This window comes from Helianthus annuus, chromosome 3 (genome assembly GCF_002127325.2).
Source record: "Helianthus annuus cultivar XRQ/B chromosome 3, HanXRQr2.0-SUNRISE, whole genome shotgun sequence".
Classification (NCBI taxonomy): domain Eukaryota; kingdom Viridiplantae; phylum Streptophyta; class Magnoliopsida; order Asterales; family Asteraceae; genus Helianthus; species Helianthus annuus.
In genome coordinates, this window is record NC_035435.2 from 166,266,487 (window position 1) to 166,275,835 (window position 9,349).

Here is a 9,349-nt window from a genome sequence, read left to right on the forward strand (position 1 = left end):
TTGGTTAGCACTGTGATGACGTGATTTGCGAAGTAGCGTCGCAACCGTCTTGAAGCGTGCACCAATGCTAGCACCAACTTCTCCATTATTGAGTACCTCGTCTCTGGGTCGTTGAGCATCTTGCTGATGTAATAGATGGGTGTTTGAACCCCCTCCCGTTCCACTATCAATACTGCACCCACCGCGTTGCCCGCGGCGGATAGGTATAATATGAGTGGCTCATCCTTGCGTGGTGCGGTTAAAGTTGGGAGTTGTAACAAACACTCCTTCATTTCCCGGAAGGCGTTTTCAGCCTCTGCGGTCCACTGGAATTGTTCTTTCTTTAAACAGTTCCGCAGGGTCTTGATGAAAGGATAAGACTTAGCTGCATGGTTGGCTAAGAATCTGTTGAGTGCTGCTAGCCTGCCGGCTAGTCGTTGCATCTCTTTCATCGATGAAGGCGATGGCATGCGCTCGATCGCCTGAACTTTCTCCGGGTTCACCTTGAATCCATCTTTAGTCACGATGAACCCAAGGAATTTGCCTTCTTCCATTCCAAACGAGCAGTTCCCTGGATTGTGCTTTATGTTAACGCTTCGCAGAGTCTGGAATGTTCTTTCAATGTCTGTGAGCATGGTATCTTCCTCCATGCTCATGACGACTAGGTCGTCCATGTAGATTTCGACACTTTTGCTTATTTGGCCGCGGAAAGTGTCGTTCATCAGCTTTTGATAAGTTGCGCCCGCGTTGCGTAACCCAAACGGCATTTTTGTATAACAGTAATTCCCGGTGGGAGTGCGGAATGCCGTTTTGTCTTCATCCTTGATTACCATTTGTACCTGATGGTACCCTTTGTAGCAATCGAGGAAACACTTCCATCTGAATGGTGCGAGATTATCGACTTTTTCGTCGATTTCTAGAAGCGCGTAACAATCCTTGGGGCAGGCTTTGTTAAGGTCTTTGTAATCGACGCACATGCGCCAGCCCCCGGACGGTTTTTCTACCATGACTGGGTTGGATAACCAAGTCTGGTATTTAACTTCCCGCAGGATGCCTGCGGAGAGCAGTTCTTCGACCTGCTCTTGCATCGCCTGGTTTTTAGCGGATCCAAGGTGGCGTTGGCCTTGGATCACCGGCTTGATACCTGGTAAGGTATTCAAGTGATGTTGTGCAATATCATGCGGGACCCCTGTCATGTCTGCGGGTGTCCATGCGAAAATGTCTTGGTTTCCGAAGAGAAGCTGCTTCAGGTACGCTTTTGTGGTCGGGGACAAGGCGTGACCCAATGTAACCTTTTGTTCTGGGTATCTCGTGTTGAGAACCCATTTCTCTTGTTGGTTGTTGGGGGTGTGCCTTGCGACCTTGGTCGGACGTAGCTCGTCCGTCATCATGACGTCTCTTCATGCGTAGATTATCGCGACCCCCGATTCGGTTAGAAAACCGACAGCAGAGTGGGGGACGGATGTAATCATATTGAAATCACCTTGGGATTCTCTTCCCAGGAGTACGTCATATCTGGAGGTGTGAGGTAAAACCATGAAATTTACCTCTTCTGTTCTTGTGTGCCTTCCGCTGGTAAGACGCACAGGAAAAGTGATCTGTCCCAGGGGAAAGACAGTTTCCCCTGCGAACCCAGCCAATGGGTAATCTACTGCTTGCAACCGATCTTTGTCCTCCTGGTCAAACTGGTTGAAGCATTGTTCGTAGATTATGTCAGAAGTACTGCCCGGGTCGATGAATAGACGTTCGGTGCAGTAGTGTGCCAGTTGGCCTGTAATAACGACGGCACGCCTATCGCGCGGTCCGCTTCGGACTTTTGGAAAGACGACTTGCTCGTCTTTCCAGTCATTGTCCGGCCTTCTCGCCGCTTTGCGCGGCCTACCTTTGCCTCCGTTGATCATGTGAGTGGAAGACACGTACATGGTTCTCTTTCCGGAGGAGGTACCTTCGCCATGAGGGGTGATGCGCTTGGTGGGTTTTTGCCCACCTGGCAAAAGGTGTTGCAGTTTCCCCTCTTTTAAGGCCCGCTCAATCTCCAGCCGGAGACTGATGCAGTTGTTGGTGGTGTGGCCCGAGTCCTTGTGATACTTACAGTAGAGTGTGAGGTCCTGATTTTTCTTGGACTTCATTGGTTGGGCCGGTCGCAAGAATTGCGGGTCCGTAAGAAGGACCTCGCTTGGCGACATGGTGATCTCGGTCCAGTTGCGGTCCCGAGAATCTTTCTTTGGTGCCCGGTTGTCCCGTTGAGGACTGCGTTTCCTCGGGTCAAACGGGTTGGTCCGCGGGACGTACGGTGTGGAAATATCGCTATTCCCTACGTCCCGGTTGCGTTTATTGTTACGCTTGGACCCTTGGTTGGAAGTTTCGGCCTGGTGCTCCGCCTTTGCCATATGCGGTTCGAGGAACCGCTGTGTCTGGGCATATGTCTTGACTGCGGCCATGACATCTTCCCATTTTTTAGGCAAGCCTTCTTTGCCGGAGATGGTCATAACCATCTGCTTATCCTTCACGGCCTTGATGAAATGGTTCCGTGCCATTTGATCTGCCACGTCGCCTATTTCTAGGCACTCTTTATTGTATCGGACAACGAATGCTTCTAGGGATTCGTTGTCTCTGCGCTGGATATTCATGACGTCCAACGAGTCACGCGTGTGACGTCGTTGCTGGCTGAAATGAGCGAGGAACTTTGCATGAACACTACTAGAAAATAGACCTAATGCAACTTTTTAGAAGCAACCTTTTATAAAAAAGTTGCATTTAACTCTAATGCAACTTCGTAAATATAAAGGTTGCATTAGAAGATCTACTGTAACCTTTTTTCATAAAAAGTTGCAAAAATACTTGAAATTTGCAACCTTTTTATCTAAAAGTTGCAAATGTTACTAGAAATTGTAACATTTTTCTTGAAATGTTGCAAATTTGATTGAAATTGCAACTTTTTTAGAAAGGTTGTATTGTTGACATTTGAATACAACTCTTATTTTACAACTTACTTAAATAAAATATAAAATTATACAAATTATCCCAATATGATACAGATTGTCTAGCCTAATCACAAGCTTTTGTGCCTTTGTGGCCAATGAAATCAGTTATCCCTTCAAAATAGTTCGGCATCAAACAAACAATTCTATTTAAGTGGTAAAGTTTATGGGTTTCTCTTGATCTTTGAGCACAAATCCCATATGCATCCATCCTTGGCTCCTTGCGTATTTGTGATTTGAAGTGTGGTAAAATTTTCAACTTCCACTTAATTTTTAGTTATACATAAAAGTTATATAAAAAATTACACACTATGAATTATACTTTTTTTAACGACAATTTTGAATCACCGACGGACCGCTGGTGTAGAAAAAACCCTATTGTGAGAATCGAACCTAAAACCTAATGGTCCTAGAGCCATATCTCACCCCTAATATGCAAATAGACTATAATGTCATAGGCCACTAAGAATTATACTTAGTTATTAACGTTACCAAGAAACTTTAAAAATTATATAGTATATACAACGATGTTTATATTATAATATTTTTAAAATTTTATAAAGACCAAAAAATATAGTTAGTTATTAATATAACTAAGTTTTCTAAATAATTTTTCCTTGTACGAAGGACTATCGCAACGTGCGGGTCCTAAGTCGACTTGATTATTCTTTTCTATTATTTCCGATCCGGTTTAATCTTTACGCATCAATACACCGCAACGAGCATACGTAATTCAATGTTCACCTTTTGTTTCGTTTAACAATCTCGCCGCAAAACGCGATACTTAAAAGCTAGTTTTTAACGATAAATATATTGAAAAGCCCAAATTTTTCCCTCCTAGAATTTATGGTTTCCCACTTTCCCTCCCGTACCCGCTAAACCTTTATTCCCAATTTTTTTTCAATTTCCATCAAAATTTCTCCGGTTTTTGATTCCAAACCCTAACCGTGTCATTTCATTCCACAAACTTCTTTCCAGAGAAAGAAACTGCAGATTCCTTTTCCAAGTGAAGATGCATAAACCATTGACGAACAACATGCTTGTTCTTTACAATATGGAATCCGGACAACATGCTCACGAAATCCCCACTTAGTCCGACCACATTAAGCTCCAATCCATCAAGGTTTGAACTATTCTTACTCTCTTTTATGCACTTTTGCTTTCTACCTTCTTCATTATTGCAATCAGAGCTTTGGTATTGATAAAAGTTGTCTTCTAGGAGAGGTTGTAGGATTTTTTTAGTTATTGTTACATTTTGTATGGTACTCCATCCCGCCCCCAAAATTTCAATTTTGTGGTGGATTGACCTTGGTACTGTTCCAATCTCAACTTGATGCCATAATTTTAGGTTCTGGTGGTTTTTTTTTTTTTTTTTTTTTTTGCTTTGTTCAATCATGCACACCAAGTGTTCGATAAAATGTCGAAGTGAGATTTCTTTGAACAACACAAACTTATTTAATAAACAAGCATGTTTTGTACAGAAAGTGGTTCGTGTGTGCTGCATCTTTCTTTGTTTTTTTAAACAGCAAGGCAAAGTTTACTTGGTTACTTGCTTGATTTCTTGTTGCCACACATAAATGAAGTTTTGTATTTATTGATCAAAACAAGTCTTTTGTTGTCATGGTTTTAAGTCTTTTGACTTTTGGATATCTGAAGACTTTTAATGTGTTCATTCTCTTATGCTATTGTGGCAACTTCTTATTGGGTTTAGTATCATATATGTATTTTTCTATTGCGGTATGTTTTCATTAGACTCCCTCATCTTTGCCTTCACTCTTATCTAATTAAATGACTTGGAATGTTAGTGCATTTCTTCCAGGTAAATTTATTTTCTTGCAACTTGTTGAAGATTAGTAAATTCATGCATGATTTTATCATTTGAGTTCTATCTACTCTTTACATGACATTTTGATATCTAGCTTGAAGCCTCCTATGAACTGATGTAGTTCAGTAAAAGTATGCATGCATTATTTGGTTCTTGTTAACGAGGATGATGGGATATTTCAAGGTATCAATTTGTTGATCTTAAAGATTATTCTATTAAAACTAATTTTTATATTAATTTACTCATTTTTTCTTTTACATGTTGATGGATTAAATATGGAACTAGATGGTTTGGAAAATGTTGAGAATGAAGAGGATATTGTGAGATTTTAAGGTACGTATGTATGGTGATTTAAGTATGTCCGTTTGTTGTTTCAATATTTTTGTTATTGCTATTTGTTGATGGTATTTTATTTCATATGGCAAGATAACTGTTATTTTAGGCTGGTATAGGAAACTGCTGTAAACGAGAGAATACTTTATTCCTATTTGTATGGCTTGGTTTTAATAAGCGAAAAGCACACCGACGCGAGAAGGTCTAAACCAAGGCGCAAAGTGGTGCGCATATATATATAGAAAAAATGTCCCTTTTACACTAACCTTACCATATATATATATGTATTTCATAAGCTTTTAGAATTCCCTAACCAAAATACAACAATAAATAAGGTTTATATATGTTTTAATATATAAATTATCTAAATGTACAACCTAAAAAGCCTAGTGTACAACATCCTGCGGCACAAAAAAGAGCATGTACATGAGGCGCGTGCGCGCCACTTGAAAGCGATGGCCTTTGCGCCTTAGGGAGCCTCGTGCTTAGGCGTGCTTTTTAAAACCAAGTTGTATGGTTAAGATATCAGGAAAAAGGCAGCCTCATCATGAACATTGTTGAATTTAATCCTACAAGTATATGTAAATTGGGTGTTTGTTGGAATTTAGATACACTTCAATTTTGTGCTACCTTAATATGGATTTAACTTATTTTTGCATGTATGTGTGTTTATATTAGCCATATTAATATTATGACCCTAGTTTTCAATTAGAAATATTTAACTTTTCTCTTCAGCCGATTTGAATAGACTTTTCCTTTGCCTACTTTTCAGTTTATGACCAAAGGTATTTAATTAAAATTATTTAATTATCAACTTGAAATATTAACATGGAGTAGATCCACATCTAAGTAATACAAAGGAGTTTACATAAGTAGGCTACTCTTTTAGTCCTCTAACGGTCAATCGATATAGCAAATAATTCCAAGGAACTAATCATTGTAGCCTAATAAATATGTGAAATATTCCAATAGAGATGACCCCAAATATAAATATAAGGGGGTTCGGGGCGTCTTCGGGGAGTTCAAGCGGGGAACGATTTTGCCGAAATGGGGGGTACCGCCATTAAGGCGGGGGATGAAATCGGGGAAGCAGTTGGGGGTGGAGGCACCGAAGAGAGGCGGAGGAGAGAGAGAGGAGAGAGGGAGAGGGGACCAATCAATGCTTTTCTTTTTTTTTTTTTTTAAAAAAAAAAAAAAAAACCAATTCACCTAAGAGGGGAGTGCCGCCATCAATTTAGGGTGTTAGGGGAGTTTAAGAGGGGAGTTGACGTGGCACACGAGGATTGGTTTGGCGTAAGAGAGGGGACTCACCTATTAGGTGAGCACCCCCTTCACCCTAAGAATAATGCCAACAAACTGCCCCAACTAAAAAGTAAACACACTAGTCTAATGAATCTGGTTCAGTAGTGCATCACTTTCTTAAGACATACCTTGATGATATAAGAAGAGTAGGCATTAGGATCTCACTTTGGTTGACCCATTTACAAAATAAGTGACCACCTCAGAAACACTAAAGACAAAATCCATCTATACATATAATCAAGTGCGCGTGGTTAACACAACAATTAATAGTCGTAGGTGGGAAACTATGATCCTACAATACTTATTTGATTGATAAGCAATCTGCACATAATGTTCATGTCACTGTAAATGGCAATCAAGTAAAGGTTGTAAGGTGGGTTGATCAAGCGGTTATGGTAACAAGTCAAAACAAGTATTTTTTAACATAGGGTAACACATACTAGGTCAATTTTTTAATATAGGTTATAACATACTAGGTCAGGTTGAGCTATGGGTGTTAATTAGGTTTTGGGTTCTTCGGGTTGGTTCCTTGTTTTTTTTTGACATAGGAAATCAACTCGAATAGTAAACCAACTATGTAATATGTAATTCGGTTTCGGGTTTGTTCGAGTCGGGCATATTGGTTGCTTTTTTCAAGTTTCAACAAGAAATTTTATGTTATATGGCTACTGGCTTGTTGGTGTTACTGAAATATATGGTTTATTGACTGTTGTTTTTCATAAGTGCTTTCTTTTTCTCTTTTGAAGACAAAATAAATGAAGAACTACAACCTTCAATCAGGAGCCTTGAAGTTGAAAAACACATAGTTGCTTGAAATGTGAAAAGAAAATGAAGACTACCAGCAAAGGAAAAAATTTGAGCTAGAAGCTACGCGGAAAGATTTTCACAGCCAACATGCAAACTCTGAAGCTACGATACCACGTATTGTGAAAAAACTACTATTAGAGTACTTTGGAATCTTAGAGATGAGTAGAAGGTTTACGTTACTTTTATTCATTGTAATTGACAACTATATTTTAATTACATTCTTACTTTGAGGTTGGATGTATGTTAAATTATGATATAAGATTAATTATTATATTTATGTTATTATTGTATTGGTGTAATTGAGATCCCATTTCATATAAATAGAAATTTTAGTAGTTCAAACAATGATACTATAGAGTTGCATTTGATTATAAAAAAGGTTGCATTTAAGTGCAACAAAGGTTGCATTCTAGTGTAGCGAAGGTTGCATTTGAGTATAAAAGAAGTTACATTTGATTATAAAAAAGGTTGCATTAGCATGTAAAAAGGTTGCATGTTAAAAAGGTTGCTTTTGGATGGTAAATGCAACCATTTAAAAAAAGTTGCATTATCTAACAAAAAGGTTGCATTAGGTCTAATGCAACTTCACCTAATGCAGCTTTTGATAAAAGGTTGCATTAGGCCTATTGCAACCTTTTCAAGGCCTAATGCAACTTTTTACTCAAGTTGCATTAGCTTCATTTTCTTGTAGTGGAAAGTCCTCGAATGAGGCCAGTGATCCCACTGGCAAAGAATCGAACCAAGCCCTGGCCAGACCCGTAAGGGTCTGGGGGAAAAAATTGCACCAAGTGGGTTCGTCCCACTGGCCATTGCACCCTGCGCCTATGAAAATGTTCATGTGGTCGTCCGGGTCGGATGAACCACTGTATTTCCCAACGTTGAATGGGAACTTTGTTGTGGTAACATGGGCGTGGGCTATTCGCGGGGCGAATTTGTAGTTTTCGGCCGCAGCTTTTGGCCTATAGGGCTGGTTCTCAGGGCGTTTTGCAGCCCTGAGGTATGTGTTGCGTGGATGAGTGGGAGGTATATAGTTACGTCCTCCCGGTCTGCTGCCAGTGTCGTGTGAATCCGCGTAATATGTATGATCGTCCGGGTCGGTACGATCATACCCTTCAGTATACGGTTGCGGGCCCAACCGGCTTTGAATTCCAGAGCCGTGTCGGGACGCGGACCGTCGTCTGTCCTCAACGTAAGGACCTAGGCGGGTATGCACTGGTCCCCTGGTGTGGGACCCGTACGTGGAATCATCCTCGTTGATTGTGTGGACCGAACAGTAAGATGATCCGCGGTCTTCACGTCTGCTTCTCGAAGCTGGACGTGAATGCGCCCTGCCTTCGTATTGCAAAACACGATCGGCAGGGGTGTGCGGTGCTGGGGTCGGCCCAGCTTGTATTTGTGCTTCCGCACAAGCGCGGTTGTATGTTGCGGCCAGCAGGGTGGCCTGTTGGTCATACCAGGTGTGGGGGTCCATGTTCGGGGGGATCCCAGATGCGTATTGTGATAAGTCGTGCCCGAACGCTAGGGATGGACCTCTTTGCGTTGATGTGCCGATATGGCCCGGATTTGGGTCCGGTGGGGCAGTCCCCGCATTTCCTGTGTTGGTGGGGAGTAGATTATCCCCGGTAGTATTGTTTTGATGAAACAATGGTTAACCGGGCAGGGTTAACTCACTGGTCTCGTCAAGAAGGGTTAATCCCTTCCTCTCGAGGATCGCTGGCTGGATCACCGGTGGGTTGATCTCCTGCACAAGGAAACAAACCGTGACTCGTAACAAGGAGGATGGGGTGGGGGGTGCTCCTTGTTACCTCTCTCCGGCGTGAGAATCAGTAATTTGCTTGGGAAGCAAAGTAAGATAGTAGTAGTAGTGAGAGAGTTGTGAAGCGATACCTCAAACCTGGTTTGGGGTTGGTATTTATAGCCGAGGAGTGAAGGACGAGGTGGATGGATAGACTGACGGCATGCTGCACCTTTGCAGGTGTGTCAGACATGTCGGCCGGGGAGACGACGCCACGTCAGTCTGTCGCTTACGTAGACCTGACAGGTGACTGCCATTGGTTCCACTTGCACTGTGGTGTCAGTCCCACTTGTTTAAGCGTATAGGATGCGGTGCGAGCCGCATCGC

The 9,349-nt window shown here is 41.6% G+C and overlaps 1 long non-coding RNA gene across 3 annotated transcripts; it reads left to right on the top strand.

Annotated features, from left to right (window-relative positions):
- The first annotated feature begins 3,814 nt into the window (after positions 1-3,814).
- On the top strand, positions 3,815-7,462 carry LOC110930547. Of its 3 annotated transcripts, none has more exons than XR_004888839.1 (4): positions 3,815-4,083; positions 4,766-4,968; positions 5,071-5,118; positions 7,167-7,462. It is a non-coding gene; the product is annotated as an uncharacterized LOC110930547 (long non-coding RNA). The 3 variants fall into 3 exon arrangements; XR_002587912.2 differs by having other exon boundaries at positions 4,780-4,968; XR_002587911.2 differs by having other exon boundaries at positions 4,880-4,968.
- The last annotated feature ends 1,887 nt before the right edge of the window (positions 7,463-9,349 follow it).